This window comes from Suncus etruscus, chromosome 5 (genome assembly GCF_024139225.1).
Source record: "Suncus etruscus isolate mSunEtr1 chromosome 5, mSunEtr1.pri.cur, whole genome shotgun sequence".
Taxonomy (NCBI): Eukaryota; Metazoa; Chordata; class Mammalia; order Eulipotyphla; family Soricidae; genus Suncus; species Suncus etruscus.
In genome coordinates, this window is record NC_064852.1 from 155,175,685 (window position 1) to 155,193,008 (window position 17,324).

The following is a 17,324-nucleotide window of genomic DNA, read 5'->3' on the forward strand; positions in this document are numbered from 1 at the left end:
CACTGAGTGGATATGCTGGCAGGTACCTTGCAACCAAGCAGCCTCACTGCTGGCGGGCAGGATCAGACTCCTCTGCAGGCCGAATGTGGCCGTGGGCCGGTGGACGCGCTGGCCGGAGCAGGGAGGGCCTGGTGAACGCGCTGGCCGGAGCCGGGAGGCCTGGTGGACGCGTTGGCCGGAGCCGGGAGGGCCTGGTGACGTGCTGGCCGGAGCCGGGAGGGCCTGGTGGACGCGCTGGCCGGAGCAGGGAGGGCCTGGTGGACACGCTGGCCGGAGCAGGGAAGGCCTGGTGGACGCGCTGGCCGGAGCAGGGGGGGGCCAGTGGACGCGCTGGCCGGAGTAGGGGGGCCTGGTGGACGCGCTGGCCGGAGCAGGGGGGGCCTGGTGGACGCGCTGGCCGGAGCAGGGGGGCCTGGTGGACGCGCTGGCCGGAGCAGGGGGGGCCTGGTGGACGCGCTGGCCGGAGCAGGGAGGGCCTGGTGGACGCGCTGGCCGGAGCAGGGAAGGCCTGGTGGACGCGCTGGCCGGAGCAGGGGGGGCCTGGTGGACGCGCTGGCCGGAGCAGGGAAGGCCTGGTGGACGCGCTGGCCGGAGCAGGGAGGGCCTGGTGGACGCAGTGGCCGGAGCAGGGGGGCCTGGTGGACGCGCTGGCCGGAGCAGGGAGGGCCTGGTGGACGCGCTGGCCGGAGCAGGGGGGCCTGGTGGACGCGCTGGCCGGAGCAGGGAGGGCCTGGTGGACGCGCTGGCCGGAGCAGGGTGGACACAGCAGCCACGCCGCCCAAAGCCCCTCCCGGCCGGGCCCTGGGTGGTCTTGGGCCCTGAGGGGGCGGCTCACCGCCTGGTCCTCTTGGGCGGCGGCGGGAGGGCTCGGCGCTGGGCAGGCCTGGTGGGAGGGGGCAGCGACCGAGCTGGAGGGGCAGCGCTCCGGCTGGAGGGGCGCAGGGGGGCCCGAGGCGGCGGGACAGGGGGCCCACGGCTGGTGCCGGGCCTGCTGGTGGAACTCCGCCGCCTCTTCCTGGCCCCAGAGCCCCTGGCAGCCTGGCTGCTGTTGTTGCCAGTCTGGAGTGGGGCGGAGGGGGCCGGGTCCACGTCCATGGGGACGGTGGACTCCCCCTCCGACTCCCACTCCATGCCGCTCAGGGGCTCGCCCTGGGACTCCACCTCCATCGGCTCCACTCCCGACGTTCCGGCCTGGCCACCGTCCAGGGCCGCTCTGCCCCCTGCAGAAGGAGTTACGGTGGACATGGGGACAGCTGCTGGGGTGGCGGGGCCACTTGTCCCCTGTAGGAACAGCTATGGTGGACATGGGGACAGCTTCTGGGTGGTGGGGCCACTGTGTCCCCTGCAGGAACACTATGGTGGACATGGGGACAGCTGCTGGGTGGCGGGGCCACTTGTCCCCTGCAGGAACAGCTATGGTGGACATGGGGACAGCTGCTGGGTGGTGGGGCCACTGTGTCCCCTTCAGAAGCAGCTATGGTGGACAGGGAAGTTGCTTGGGTGGTGGGGCCACTGTGTCCCCTGCAGGAACAGCTATGGTGGACATGGGGACAGTTGCTTGGGTGGCGGGGTCACTTGTCCCCTGCAGGAACAGCTATGGTGGACGTGGGGACAGTTGCTGGGGTGGCGGGGCCACTGTGTCTCCTGCAGGAACAGCTATGATGGACATGGGGACAGCTGCTGGGTGGTGAGGCCACTGTGTCCCCTGCAGGAACAGCTATGGTGGACAGGGAATAGCTGCTGGGGTGGCGGGGCCACTTGTCCCCTGCAGGAACAGCTATGGTGGACATGGGGACAGCTGCTGGGTGGGGGCCACTGTGTCCCCTGCAGGAACAGCTATGGTGGACGTGGGGACAGCTACTGGGTGGGGGGGCCACTGGGATCTTGTGGTGTGCGATCCCCAGAATACGCACCTCTCAAGATGGTTCCCCTTTTTGAGGCCTGCGTCCAGGGCCTTGTCCTGCTCCCCCTGTGCGTCGGCCTGCTCCGGTCTGCCGGGACCTGGGACCCTCCCTGCCTGGTACTGCTCCTCGTCCGCGTCCAGATGCCCCCCTGCGAGGCCTGGGCCACTTGGGACCCTCCGCGAGGTGCCTGCGGAAGGGCCCATGCCAGGGTCCCTTGCTGGGAGGCCTGTGGTCCGGTGCTTCTCTGGGTCCCTTGCAGGGACCGGGACCGGGTTCCTCGCTGCGGGGCCTCGGACCCGGGCCTGGTCCGGCCGCCGCTGCGCGTCTTCATCCCTGTGGTCAGTCATGGAGACCACAGGCCACTGTCACCCCACGCCCAGTGTCCACTTGGACTCAGTGCCCGACCCTGCACCTCGGGGGCTCCTCTTTCCACTGTCCCAGGAGCCTCTCATCTCGGGGGGCCTGGGGCCAGACTGACGGTGCCCAGGGCTTCCCCCTGCTCTCCCCGAGGGACTCGGGACCTTGTCTGGGCCTGGGCTGACCCTGGTCCAGGAGGCTTTCACTGCACCCGGCTGGCTCCTCTGGGGCCCCGAGCCTGGACCCCTCAAGGTTTCCCTACCTCTGCCCTCTGGGCGACCCACCCTCCTCCTGCCTCTCCTGGCCTCTCTCAGGCCTGGGCTCCGCTTTTTTCCAGTCTCAGGGCTCACACCCCTTCACCCTTGGGTTCCCCAGCCTCTGCTTGGGGGCTCCTCCCTCAGGCCCTCCTCCCTCCCTGCTGGGCCCCCTGCCCCTGCCCTCAGACACCCCATCTCCATCCAGGGCCCGTGTTTCTCAGATCTCGGAACCTCCTGTCTCCCTCCCTCCTTCTGGGGTCCCCACCCCTCCTGCCCTCAGACAGCCTCCCTCTGCCCAGGGCCCCCTTCTTCTGCCCTCCCACCCTCCTCCATCTCTCCCGGGTCCCCATTCCTCCTGCCAGGGCTTGCCCACCCCTCGGAGCTCCCCTCCGTCCGCCCAGGGTCCTTTCCCTCCACGGACACTTACGGCTTTAGTGGCCCTAGGGCCGTGGGAATGGGGAGGAGTTGGGGAGGGGGGACGACAAAACAGCTAGGGCAATGGGAAAGACAGACACTGGCGCAGTGGACAGTGCACTCAGTCAAAGTGGGCGCAGTGTCCCTGGCTACTAGGGCTCTGCTGGGGCCCCTTTGTGACACGCGCACGGGTCACAGAACTCTGGCCTGGGGGTCCCGCTGGGTCCTGGCCCTCTGGAACGTCACAGCACCGGGACTCGGGTCCTGCTCGAGCCACCCCTGAGCTTGGCCCTGGGGACCAGGTCGAGTCTGCGGGGGCATGATGGGGGGCCTTGCTGCCTGGTCCACCGAAGCCCCGACTCCGCCTCCACACAGGCCCAAACCCTGGCAGTTGCTTCGGAGCCTCTCCTTGGCTCTGGGTTCGACTGCCTCGCTGCGAGTTCCATGCAGACGGTGCCCAGCACCCAGCCCTCCCGGGCACATTTCCCGCCATAATTCATAATTCACGACTCTAATGAATTAGAATAGAATATAACAATATAATTTAATATGTATGAGCCCCAACATCCAGCCCTCCCCAGGCACATTTCCCGCCTTAATTCATGACTCTAATTAATTCTAATATGCCTGAGTGCCCAGCACCCACCCTTCCCCGAGGCACAGTTCCCACCACCCATGTCCCCAAGTGTCCCTTCCACCTTCTCCCCGCTTCTTTTTCTTTTCTCTCCTCTCTGCCTCTCTCTCTTCCTCTCTCTCTTCCTCCCTCCTTCCCCCTTTCTTTTCCCTTTTTCTTTGAAGACGCTGTGGTTTGCCATCCTGGTACTGAAGGGCACCATGCCAATCCCTTCATCTCCTTCCAGAACCAATTCTTGTCCAGAGGGATCAGTTTCAACTCTCACTGTCCCAGTGCGCCCTTCTCTGCCCTCACTGCAGTGCCCGTTGTTCGAGGCAAGTTTCCGACGCTAGATTTGTCCTCCTGGGCCTCGCCTCTACAAATGAGTGAGACTATTCTATGTCTCTCCCTCTCCTTTGGACTCATTTGCTCGCAAAATACTCTCCATATCCATCCACGAGTAAGCAAGTTTCCTGACTTCATTTCTCCTAACAGGTGCATATTGTAAATAGGGCTGTAATGAGCCTAGGAATGCAGAGGGCTTTTCTACTTTGTGTTCTGGGCTCCGGAGCTATATTCCTAGTAGTCATATGGGAGCTCAATTTCTAGTTCTCTGAGGCATGTCCATATTGTCTTCCCACTAGTCTGGACCAGTTGATACTCCACACCCCCAGCAGTGAAGGGAGCCCCTTTCTCCCTACATCTGCCCCAGCACTGGTTGTTCTTGCCTTTGCCTTGTTTGTGCGTGCCAGTCTCCATGATGGGAGATGATATCTCTGTTGTTTTCATTTGTATCTCCCTGATGCTTAATGATGTGGAGTATTTTATATGCCTTTTGGCCATCTGCATTTCTTCTTTAACGACGTTTCTGTTCATCTCTTCTCCTCAATTTTTGGTGGGGTTGTATTTTTTTCTTAAGCTCTCCTAGTGCCTTTTATAACCTAGCACTAGCCCCTTACCAGGTGGTTATTGGGTGACTGGTTTCTCCCATCCTGTGGTTAGTCTTGGTATCCTGCTCACCCTTTGCTTGAAGCGCAAAAGCTTCTCACTTTCATGGGGTCCCATTTGTTTCTATTTGCTTCGACTTGCGTGGCCAGGGTGTTTCATCCTTGTAGATGTCTTTACCTTCAGTGTCATGGAGTGTTCTGCCTATGTTTTCCTCTGTGTACCTTATGGTTTCAGATGTGATATCAAGAACTTTAATCCAATTTGATTTGACCTTTGTGCCTGGTGTTAAAGAGGTCCGAGTTCACTTTTGTTGCACAGAATTGAATGAACAGTTTTCTCAGCACCGCTTGTTGAAGAGGCTCTCTTTGTTCCACGTTGTATTTCTTGCACCTTGATCAAAGATGAACGGCTTGTATGTCTGGTTGGGGGGTCAGTCTCAGAATATTCAAGTCTATTTCATTGATCTGAGGGCCTGTCTTTATTCCACTACTATGTTGTGTGACTACCACCTTCTAGAACCGTTGAAATTTGGGTAAGTGGTGCCTCTTATCTCTTGTTTCTTCCCAAGGATCGCCTTAGCTGTTTGTGGAGGTTTATCGCTCTATTTGAATTTCAGGAGTAGGTGACCTATTTATTTGAAAAACATTATATACCTACTAAGATTAATGCTATTAATTAGCATATGACTAATTCTATAATGGCACAGTTAATTATATTACTATATATAATTCATCATAAAAACATAATTATATAATGATGCATATAATAGAATTAATAGAATAGTATACCCTAGTTGTATAATATAGACTTATATATGATTATGCTATATTCCTATATGATCAATTTTAATATTAATCATATAAGCATATAGGGATTCGTTCATCCTTATAAGGGTTACATTAATTCTGTCCAATGGTTTGGGCAGTATTGCCATCTTCATGATCTTAATCCTCCCATTCCATGAGCAGGAGGGTGTTTCTAGTTATTGTCTTGCATCCTCATTTAGTGTAGTTTTCATGTAGAGGCCTTTCACCTCTTGAGTTAAGTTCATTCCAGGCTACTTCATTTTTTTCTGAGACAACATTTTCAATGGGATTCTCAAACATCTTTCTCCTCTTTCATTATTTGATTATAGAGAAGGCATGGGCTTTTACATATTGATTTTGTAGCCTGCCACTTGAGTATACAAGTCTATTTATAAAAGGTTTTTAGGTATAGTCTTTAGAATTTTCTATATCTAGTATAATGTCATCACAAAAGGACTCTTCCTTTCCTATTTGCATGCCCTTGATATCTTACTATATTGAACAGAAGTGCAAGACTGGGTAACCTTGTCTCATGCCAGATCTTAGAAGAAAGGGTTTTAGGGTTTTTTCTAATAATTTTTATTGTGACTAATGTGAATGACAAGTCATTCAAAGTAATATTTAAGGTACAGAGTTACATTGAATCAGGGGTATTCCCATCACCAATGTTGTTCTCCCTTCAACCCTGTTCTCAAACCCCCCCCCACCTTTGCCCCTGGACTGCTAGTATAACTGGTTCCCTCAGTGAAGATTGGGTATCGATTATGTTGTCTTTGATTTTGGGTTTGGTGTTTAAGTATGATCATTTTTTTATTTCTACTCATTGTTCATAATGACTGTTTGATTCTGGTACCACCCATTTTCCCCCTCAATTTATGAGGTAGAACAAGATGATTCAATTTATGTGGTTCTGTTTGAAAAAAGAAAAGAAAAGAAGAAAATAAAAAAATAAACCAAACACTAAAAAAAAAAGAAACAAACAATAAACCAGGAAGAATGCGCCTAGAGGTTATAAATATCAATTTAAGAAGAAGAAAGGGGAAAAAAAGAGAATCATAACAAAAAAAACCAAACCACAAAAAAACAAAAATCAACAACAACAAACAAATAAACAAAACAAAAGAAACAAAAGTCAAACAAAATATCAAAACCAGCAACTACAAAAAAAGAACCACAGCAACAAATACAACAACTAAACAGCAACCATGAGACCCCCCCCCCCAAAAAAAAAAAAAAAAAAAAAAAAGCAAAAAACAAACAAAAAAAAAAAAACCCAAAAGTAAGAAAAGAAAAAAGAAAGGAGGGCTGGCATGGCAAGTTTTTTTTTTTTTTTTTTTTTTTTTGCATAGGATAGTAAATATTGGTGAAATTCAAAAGCAAAAGCCCTTGGCCCAAAAGACACAGGGTTTCTCTGCCCTTGAAGCATGCTGTTATGGGAATAACTATAGGCTCTGTACATGCTCCTTTTAACACCCCAAGGAATTTTTATGGTGCCAATACTCTTTCCACTCAGTTGTGGCTGCTAAAATTAGGCCTCTAAGTAGATATCTTGGTATTTGTACAAGTCATCGGATGAAGCCTAGGATAGTGTCTTTCTTTAGGGTTCTTTCAGTCCTGTTCCATCAGTGTTTTTGTAATCAGTCTTCTGTAATTGGTGGTCTTGGTTTTTGCACAGATCCTAGGAAGAGCCTCTATCCTAGGGAAGAATCCTTCATTATGTTCCCAGAAGATCTGCTCTGTCGCAGTTGTCAAAGTCAGACCTCTGGAATTAAGAGAACTTGGTTATTGTACAAATCCTAGGCTGAAGCCTAGGCTAGGGTCTTTCTTATTGGTCCCAGGATAAGTTCTGCCCATTCATGGTTATCAAGGTCAGTCTTCTGTAGTTAGCAATCTTGATTTTTGCACAGATCAAAGGATGTCGTGTCTTCTGATTTCATCTTACTACTAGGTGATTAGATAAGACAACCTGGTCTTAGATCAAGTTGTTGCCATTTCCTTGTCAGGATGTCATATCAAAACTGGTGCAAGTTGGTGCTAGAGCGGTATTAGGAATTTCCCAGGGGGAGTTTTCTTCTTGATGCTGTTACAGGGAACCGTGTCCATTTTATGTCTGGGCTCTAGGGCTTGGGATATTTTACACAGAATTTTCTGTTGACTATTAAAAGACCCTGAAACCAAATCTATTTCAGGGTTTAAGGGAATGTACCTACAGCAGTTGGAGGTTGACTATTATTCTGCTTCCAGGCAGGATCCTGAAGAATGAGAAACTTCCCATATCAGAATGTTTCCAGCATAGCTTCTCAGGACAAGGGCTTCACATTGCCCAGGGCATGACCAGCACGACCCTGGGGCCCCTGTCACACTGCCTCTGGGCAACCTGAATGAAGCCCACAGGCCCTCTCATTGCCCCCAGGCAGAAGGCTGCTTGAAAGATCCTACTTAAGCTGGCCACATTTATGCCCCCTCCCACATGCCTGTGGGACCCATCCTGCTGAAGCTCAAGGTTTCACCCCAGGTGCAGGCCACTGCCATGCACTCTCAAGGCCTTTGGCTCACAGCACTCCCCCCAGTAAAAAAAATGAGGCGCTAATAGTGCCAGGTGCCCCTCTGGCCCTACAGTCAGTTTGAGGCCATCGTGTATCGCTCTAGGAAAGTGCCCCATTTACGGGACATGCCCGACTGCCAGAGTCCTTGTGTCTGCCCATCGGCCAGCAGGGACCCACTGCAAGCCAGACCCGCGTTTTACTTTCAATAAAACTGCAAACCTCAACGTGCCTGCACTGTGGTTTCCTTACCTGCAGATAAGCTGACATCCACTGGGGGTGGGAGAGCTGGGCAGGCAGGGAGGACCGAGCAGTAACCGGGTACTGAGATTCTTTACTGCTCCCCTCTCCTCCAGCTCCAGGAACTAACTGCCCATCCAAAGGGCAGACTTGGTCGAGGGGTACAGCTGAGGCAGTTCTGGGTTCTATTCCTGGTGGTACAAAAACTTAAAAGTAAATCAAACCTACACTTGGCTTCAAGCGAACTGGGAAGTGGCCCAAGAGATGTTTCCAACCCAAATTCAAAGCCCGGGAAACAGCAACCCCGGACGCCCAGTCCACCAGATTCTAACCCAAAGAATCCCACAGAAAATGGCCTCGGTTGTCGGCATCCCTGAAAGGCTCTTCCCTTGCCCACCAGAGTTTAGGGGATCCTGGATGAAGGATTGGTGCGGGAGCTGGCGCTCCGTTGGTGCTCCTAGCAGGCAGCTGGTGCTAGACTGGGGGTGCAGGAGCCCAAAGGTGGGTCCTGTGTTTGGGAAACAGCCTCCTCGCAGCCTATCCCAGCCACCACTAAGCAAAAGCAATGCAATGTGTGCAGCTGGCAAAACCAGCATAGGACAGCAGCCCATTGAAGGGAACCAGGATTGTCCCTCAACAGAACGTGACCTGTTCTGACATGGTCCAGATGGAGAAAGCCCAAGAGCTCAGTCCCAAGAGTCCAACACTGAGGATCTACTGATATGAGATGTGGAGTAGACCAAAGTGTATTCACGCAAGTGTTGTGAGGCTGGAACAAAAGCACATTGGGGAGAGGGCTTGCCTTGCATGTGGCCATCCAGGTTCGATCCCTGGCATCGCTGGCTGATCCCCCAAGCAAGTTAGGAAGAATTTCTGAGTGCAGAGCCAGAACTCCTGAGCATTGCCTCCAAACCAAAAACAAATGGTGATACCTGAAGATGGAGACGTTGATACAAGATTGACTTTTGGATGGATGAAAAGGTTCTAAAATGGACTCTCAACTTAGGGAAGCCTCAATATTCACATGCTTTAAATGGGTCAAGTATAAGATAGAAATAGGTAAAGTATATGATAGAGGGATTATGTCTAATAAAAACAGTGAATACAATTCATAGAAGACAACAAGAAATTCTAAAAAGCATTTTATTGTGGAAACAAGTCAGACAAGTCAGCATGAAATGATTTATTTCATGCCTAATAGAATCGCCTTTCATGTTAAAAAAAAATCTGGTTATCTAGATAATAAACCAACTCTTTTCAATGATTTCTATATGTTGGAATGAACTTTATCCTTTTGCACAGGTATAACCTAAGTCACGGGATGAGGAAAACATGAAACTGCAATGTCCATTGCTTTAGGGATGATTCAGAAATCAACACACAAGACAGCTTTTATGGGGCCGGGCGGTGGCGCTAAAGGTAAGGTGCCTGCTTTGCCTGCACTAGCCTTGGACGGACCGCGGTTCGATCCCCCGGTGTCCCATATGGTCCCCCAAGCAAGGAGCAACTTCTGAGCACATAGCCAGGAGTAACCCCTGAGCGTTACTGGGTGTGGCCCAAAAACCAAAAAAAAAAAAAAAAAAAAAAAAAGACAGCTTTTATACTAATATTGGTGACTTTGTGAAGCGAACAGCTGCAAATCCACCAGGGCTGTGTCTGACCTGGTGTTTCTGTGGCTTTTGTCCCTGAAACCCGACAAGAGGTCACATGTCCCGTGTCTCTCTTGCAGAATTGTACATAGTTCATAAGACTACCTGCGAGAGTTAGTATGTTGCCAGTTCTACTCTAAGAGACTTAGCAACAGCAACAGAAATAATTCACAGATGACATGGATGACAACTGGATTCCAATCTGGAACTATCTGAAGTCTAATGCAAATATCTGCCCTTTTTTTAATTATGGAAAACATCTAAGTGTGACATTTATAAACCTGCATGGATCAAAAACAATGGGGTCAACTATAGTCTTTTGAATATTGGAATCAAGTTTTAACCGAGTCATGTAAAACCGTAATAACAACAATGTATTATTTTTTGGTTTTTTTGGGGCCACATCCGTTTGATGCTCAGGGGTTACTCCTGGCTAAGCGCTCAGAAACTGCCCCTGGCTTGGGGGGACCGTATGGGATGCCAGGGGATCGAACCAAAGTCCTTCCTTGGCTAGCGCGCTTGCATGGCAGACACCTTACCTAGCGCTACCTCTCTGGCCCCATAATAACAACAATGTATTCTTATTAAAAAAAAAAAAAGTGGTCTAGGGGGCCAGAGAGATAGCATCGAGGTAAGGTGTTTGCCTTTCCTGCAGAAGTTCATCGGTTCGAATCCCGGCATCCCATATGGTCCCCCGTGCCTGCCAGGAACAATTTCTGAGCATGGAGCCAGGAGTAACCCCTGAGCACTGCCGGGTGTGACCCCCCCCCCCCCAAAAAAAAAAGGTCCAATTTTACTCCCAAGTGTTTAGAGCTCTGACAGGAATCCAGACTGAAATCAGGAACTCTTAGCAGCTTCTCAACAACAGTGACTGATGGACATTTTTAACTGGGCAAATGGAAAGATGACATTCTAAGATGCAAACCAGGAAGTCCTTAGGTGCTTTAACGGAAGGTTCTTAAGTAAACAGAATAATGTATGCATTTGACACATTTGTGCATTTGAAATAAGCTTAGCCCCCAACCCAAATACACTTACATTCAAGTTTTGGAGCTCATTTAGGCTTTCAGAGGCACTGTGACATTCCACCCATAAAAGGCATCAGAATGTCTGAACAATGGAAAACGATCAAGGACCCCCAAACAATTGGTTTCTTAAAAGTGAACCAACTTGGGCCGGAGAGATAGTTTGGAGGCAGGGCGTCTGCCTTGCATGCAGAAGGACAGTGGTTCGAACCCCAGCATCCCATATGGTCCCCTGAGCCTGCCAGGAGCAATTTCTGAGCATAGAGCCGGGAGGAACCCGAGCGCTGCTGGGTGTGACATCCCCCCCAAAATATTATATCATCTTGGGGCTGGAGAGGTGGCGCTAGAGGTAAGGCATCTGCCTTGCAAGCGCTAGCTCAGGATGAACCATGGTTCAATCCCCCGGCATCCCGTATGGTCCCCCCAAGCCAGGAGTGATTTCTGAGAGCATAGCCAGGAGTAACCCCTGAGTGTCAAGTAGGTGTGACCCCCCCCAAAAAAATGTGAACCAACTAAGTGCTGGAGTGATAGCATAGCAGTAGGGCATTTGCCTTGCAAGCATCTGACTCGGGGCGAACCTGGGTTCAATCCCCAACATCCCATATGATCCCCCGAACCTGCCAGGAGCGATTTCTTAGTGCAGAACCAACTAAGAATCGAACTCACTCATGGTGCTTCCTAGCAGTGGCCTGATTGAGAAGTGTGGCCGGGGTCTGGTCCAACTCTGGCACACTGGGCCTGCAGCTCTGCTTCCTTTGCACCAATCCCAGAGGCCAGCAAGAGTGTCCCCAAACAATCTGGGTGGGAAGTGCAGTCTATAGACACCTACAGAAATCAGCAAAGGGGGCAGAGTAATAGTGCAGTGGGAAAGGCTTACACAGGGCCGAACCAGGTTCCATCCCAAGCATCTGACATGGCTCCGTGAGCACTGGCAGGAATGATTCCTGAGTGCTGGATCAGGAGTAACCCGAGCATCGACATGTGTGGCCCCAAAACTGAAAATCAAATCAAATAAAATTAAGTTTCTTTGTTTGTTTGTTTTGGGTCACACCCAGCAGCGCTCAGGGGTTACTCCTGGCTCTGCGCTCAGAAATCGCTCCTGGCGGGCTAGGGGGACCCTATGGGACGTCAGGATTCGAGCCACCGACCTTCTGCATGAAAGGCAAACGCCTTACTTCCGTGCTATCTCTCTGGCCCCTCAAATAAAATTAAAAACAGAGAAATAAGCTGTCTTTGAAATGGAAGGTATACACCTCCAGATGAACAAAAGAGCCACAAATGTAGTGCCGAGGATGTTAGGGAAGTGACTGTCCCTCTCCCTGCTCAGGGCCTGTGCCCTGCGCTGAATAAGGTCAGGGTCCTGCGGGGGCTGCCAGGCATTTGGGAAATGGACTGGCTGAATGTGCTAGGAATGCCAAGCCCGCTGCCCAGCACTGGGAAGGCAAACATGGGTTCAGAAGTAAAAGAAAACAGGGAAAATGGCACAGCCAACAGTTGTGTGAACCTACCACAAGTTATTCTGGGATCTCACAACCAGGAAAAGGTTAGTTACCCTGACATCTCAAGGAACAAATGGACGTTTTCGACCATGAAAGTAAACCCGAGGGGCAGAGCAAATAACACAGCGGGTAGGGGTTTTGTCTTGCACACAGACCCTCAGACACCCTAATATGGTCCTGAGCCTGCCTGGAGTGATCCAAATATCCCTCCCAAAAAAGGAAAAAAATAGGTTAAAAAAAAAAAAAGGCAGGGCGCTAGAGGTAAGGTGTCTGCCTTGCAAGCACTAGCAAGGAAGGATCGCGGTTCGATCCCCCGGCGTCCCATATGGTCCCCCCAAGCCAGGGGCAAATTCTGAGCGCTTAGCCAGGAGTAACCCCTGAGCATCAAACGGGTGTGGCCTAAAAAACCAAAAAAAAAAAAAAAAGGCAAACAGAAATAAAGACATAAGGTCCTTATCTCAATGGTCTTACAACCTTGGAATGAGCATCCTTAGACCACCCGAAAGAACTTGACTGCCAAGAACTTGACTCCTTTCATCCTAGCCTGGAGATGTTCATGGTCCCATGTGTTCCCATGGTTCATGTGTGAAGTCCTGGTTTGATGCTAGGCCTAGAGGGAAGCCACGCTCGAGGAAGCTCAGCACTGACTCGAGTTCACAGGCAAGCACAGAGGCTCATCTGGCCAATGCAACAGGATTCACTCAACAAGAAATGCTCCCATGTTCCCTGGAGACTGGCGCTGAGAGAACATTGCTAATTCAATAGAAAGGGGCAGAGCAATAGCACAGCTAGGAGGGCATTGGCCTTGGACACCGTCAACTCAGGCACCCCTTGGTATCCCGTGTACCACCAGGAGTAATTCTTTTTTTTTTTTTTTTTTTTTTGGTTTTTGGGCCACACCCGTTGACGCTCAGGGGTTACTCCTGGCTATGTGCTCAGAAATCGCCCCTGGCTTGGGGGGACCATATGGGACGCCGGGGGATCGAACCACGGTCCTTCCTTGGCTAGCGCTTGCAAGGCAGACACACCTTACCTCCAGCGCCACCTACCCAGCCCCAGGAGTAATTCTTTTTTTTTTTTTTTTTTTTGGTTTTTGGGCCACACCCGGCGGTGCTCAGGGGTTACTCCTGGCTATCTGCTCAGAAATAGCTCCTGGCAGGCACGGGGCACCATATGGGACACCGGGATTTGAACCAACCACCTTTGGTCCTGGATCGGCTGCTTGCAAGGCAAATGCCGCTGTGCTATCTCTCCGGGCCCCCAGGAGTAATTCTTGAGGGCAGAGCCAGGGGGAACCCTGAGCACCATTTGGTGTGGCCCCCCAAACAAAAACAAAACAAAAAATTCAATGAAAAATGTCCCCACATCTATTTTATAATAGATGTATAAATGGATAGGAGAAAAAAGCAACTTCCTAGTTCGGTCCAAAGACAGGGTGATGGCTATGCGGGTTAGAATGTGGGTCCTGCATTCTCGGAGACCCCTTTTTAGTTTCACATCCCCGAGTCTGCTGGGAGCAAACTGAGCACAAAGTCAGGAGTGGTTCCTAACCAAAAAACAAAACTGAAACAACAAAACTCAAATGAAAATGAGTAACGATGAACTACATGAAAAATTTCATGCTACAGAAAATGAGGTTTCTGCTTCCCCTTGAAAATACTGAGCCTTTGGCTTGCCCAGATCACAAATCAAATCTGGGATGCTGTGCTGTTCTGTGCACCCATTTCCAGGGCATGAAGCTAAACTTGAAGGATTCTCTCCTGAGATGAACAGGGAACCAAAATGGTTTGTATTGCCCTTCCTTCTTTTGGTTTTGGGCCACACCCAGTGGTAACACAGGATTTAAACGGCTTAAGGATCACTCCTGGCAGGACACAGGGAACCATATGGGGTCCCAGGAATCAAACCCAGGTCGGCTGCGTGTAAGGCCAATAAATACCCTATACACTATTCCGGAGAAACTCCAGACCCAGAACCAGAAATGCTCTCTCAGCATTTGCCTTCATGGAATTATTAGGGAAAAAAATTAGGGGCCCAAGTGATAGCACAGCACAGCAGGTAGGACATTTGCTTTGTACACAATTGACCTGGGTTTGATCATGGGCATCCCATATGGTCCCGGAGCCCACCAGGAGAGATTCCAGTGCACATAGCCAGTAATGCCTGAGTACTGCGGAGTACGGCTCCCAAACAAAAATTATATAAATGTATAAAGTGAGTAGCAAAAACACAAATGCACCAGGGGCCACACTGCTGCTCACCAATTCTGAGGTCCAGTGTGCCAGCATCCTCGAGCTTGTGGGAGGAGGGGAGGGCCTCCCAGGCAGGGAGTCGACAGAATGAAAGCCCTGTTGGCCCGCCATTCCCTGGGCTGAGCCTCTCCCTGGGAACCCTGAGAACCTGACAGTCAGGGAGGTGGAAGGAGGCAGCAAGACTCCCTCTTGTGGAGGTGACAGGACACGACAGGCCCCCAAACAGCAGATTCTGGGCAAGGCCAGCAGGAGTGGGAACCAGGTTTCCCTCTACAGAGTTGGGAGTAGCTCCTGAGAAAGGCTGGGTATTTCAAAAAGCAAGAAATATTCATGGGGCCGGAGCGGTGGTGCTAGAGGTAAGGCGTCTACCTTGCCCTTGCTAGCCTAGGACAGACCATGGTTTGATCCCCGGCGTCCATATGGTCCCCCCAAGCCAGGAGCGGGATTTATGAGCGCATAGCCAGGAGTAACCCCTGAGCATCAACGAGTGTGCCCACCCCCCAAAAAGCAAGAAATATTCAACATAAATTGAAAAATAAGATGACACATCTGTTCTGAATCTCTTTAAACGAGCTAAATCAATCATTTGCAAATTTTACAGAATCATTAAAAAAATGTGAAAATATAGGCCTGGAGCGATAGCACAGTGGGTAGGGCATTTGACTTGCACGCAGCTGACCCAGGTTTTGATCCCCAGCATCCCGAGTAACCCCTGAGTGCTGCTGGATATAGCCCCAAAGCCAAAACAATAAGTTGAAAATATTATCTATTTTTTTGGGGGTGGCACACCAGCAGTGCTCAGCAGTTACTCCTGGCTCTGTGCTCAGAAATCACTCCTGGCAGGCTCAGGGGACCTATGAGATGCCAGTGATTGAACCCAGATCTGTCCCAGATCGTCTGCGTGCAAGGCAGAATGCTCTTACCATTCAGATACTGCTCTGCCCCTGAAGAAGATATTTTACTTAATGGAACTCAGTGTCTATAATAAGAAACTGTGTTATGAATTATAATTGGTGATCTTACTGTAAGCAAAAGAACTTTTATCTTATAATAATACATTATGTCCCTCCACAAGAGACATAATGAATGGCTGTTGTTTATAGCTCCACAACTTTGCTAATTTTGACTGTACAGATAGTTTTTTCTGATAAAAAACTTTACTTATTTTTACTCAATACTTAATAGAAAACTATAATAGTCATATCCAAGTTCTTAAAAACCTGAACAGTCACCCTTTATGTGTCCTTTTTTTGGTTTATTTTGAGTGGGGGGCGTGTTTTGTGGGCCACACCGGGTGACGGCGCTTCAGGGGGGTGTTACTCCTGACTGCGTTCAGAAATCGCTCCAGTGCTTGGGAAACCATATGGGACGCGTGGGACTGAACTAGCGTTCTGCCTGGGTTGGGTTCAGATGGTGTGCAAGGCAAAGGCAATACCGCTGTGCTACCACTCCGGCCCCTTATGGTGTCTATTAAAAATTTACATAAGTAACAAGAGTTACTGCTTTCTGATGATTAAACTAGTATCAATTTATGATTTAAGTGACAAAAAAAACCACTTAGCAAAAAGTCAGAAATAACTATTTCAAGCACTAAAGACTATTAAGAACCTTTATTTATATAAGCAGCAGTAACGGAAAATCTGGATAGCCTTAAAAATCACTTTCTTTTATACACATTCCATTGTAGTTAATTTTGTTTTTATTATTTTGGGGCTTCATCCTGCGCGCTCAGGGGTTACTTCTGGCTTTGCACTCAGAAATCAGGTCCTGGGGGCCAGAGTGATAGCACATCTGGTAGGGGCATTTTGCCTTGCACAGTGGCTACCCGGGACAGACCCAGATTTGATCCCTGGGCTTCATCATATGGTCCCCTCGAACCTGCAGGAGTGATTGCTGAGCACAGAGCGAGGGAGTAAACCCTGAGCGCCAGTGATTAGTGTGGCTCCAAAACAAACGAAAAATCCATTGTAGGGGCCAGAAGAGATAGCATGGAGGTAGGGTGTTTCCCTTGCATGCAGAAGGACTAGTGGTTTTGAGAGTCCGGCATCCCATATGGTCCCCTGAGCCTGGGCAGGAGCAATTTCTGAGCGTAGAGCCAGGAGGAACCCCTGAGCGCTGCTGTGTGTGACCCAAAAACAAATAACAATCCATTGTAATAAAAATAGGGCTGGCGAGGTGGCGCTAGAGGTAAGGTGTCTGCCTTGCAAGCGCTAGCCAAGGAAGAACACGGTTTGATCCCCTGGCCCCGGCGTCCCATATGGTCCCCCCAAGCCAGCGGCAATTTCTGAGCGCTTAGCCAGGAGTAACCCAAACATCAAACGGGTGTGGCCCAAAAACAAACAAAAAAAAAAGTAAAAATAAAATCACTCCAGTCGATGCTGGGGCAATTATATGGAGTATGCTGGGGACTGAACCGCAGAATGGCTGCGTGCAAAAGTAAATGCCCTTCCCACTGTGCTCAGGTCCCCTGAAGTTAATTTTTTTTTAAATGTACCTTTGCCTTCCGGACCTCACCCAGCGATACTCAGTGTATTCGCTCCTGGCTCTGCAATCAAAAGATCACTAACGGAGAGATAGCACGAGTGGTAGGCTTTTGCCTTGCATGCAGCTGATTCCAACAGATGGTAGTTCGAATCCCGCTATCTGATATGGTCCCCGCATGCCTGCCAGGAGTGACTTCTTAGCGCAGAGCAGGGATTAACCCCTGAGCTCCACCAGGTGTGACCCAAAACACCCGAGTCCCCCCAAAAAAAAAGACACATAAAAGATGACTGTTGAGGTTTTTTAAGAACTATGGATATGGGGTTAATATGGTTT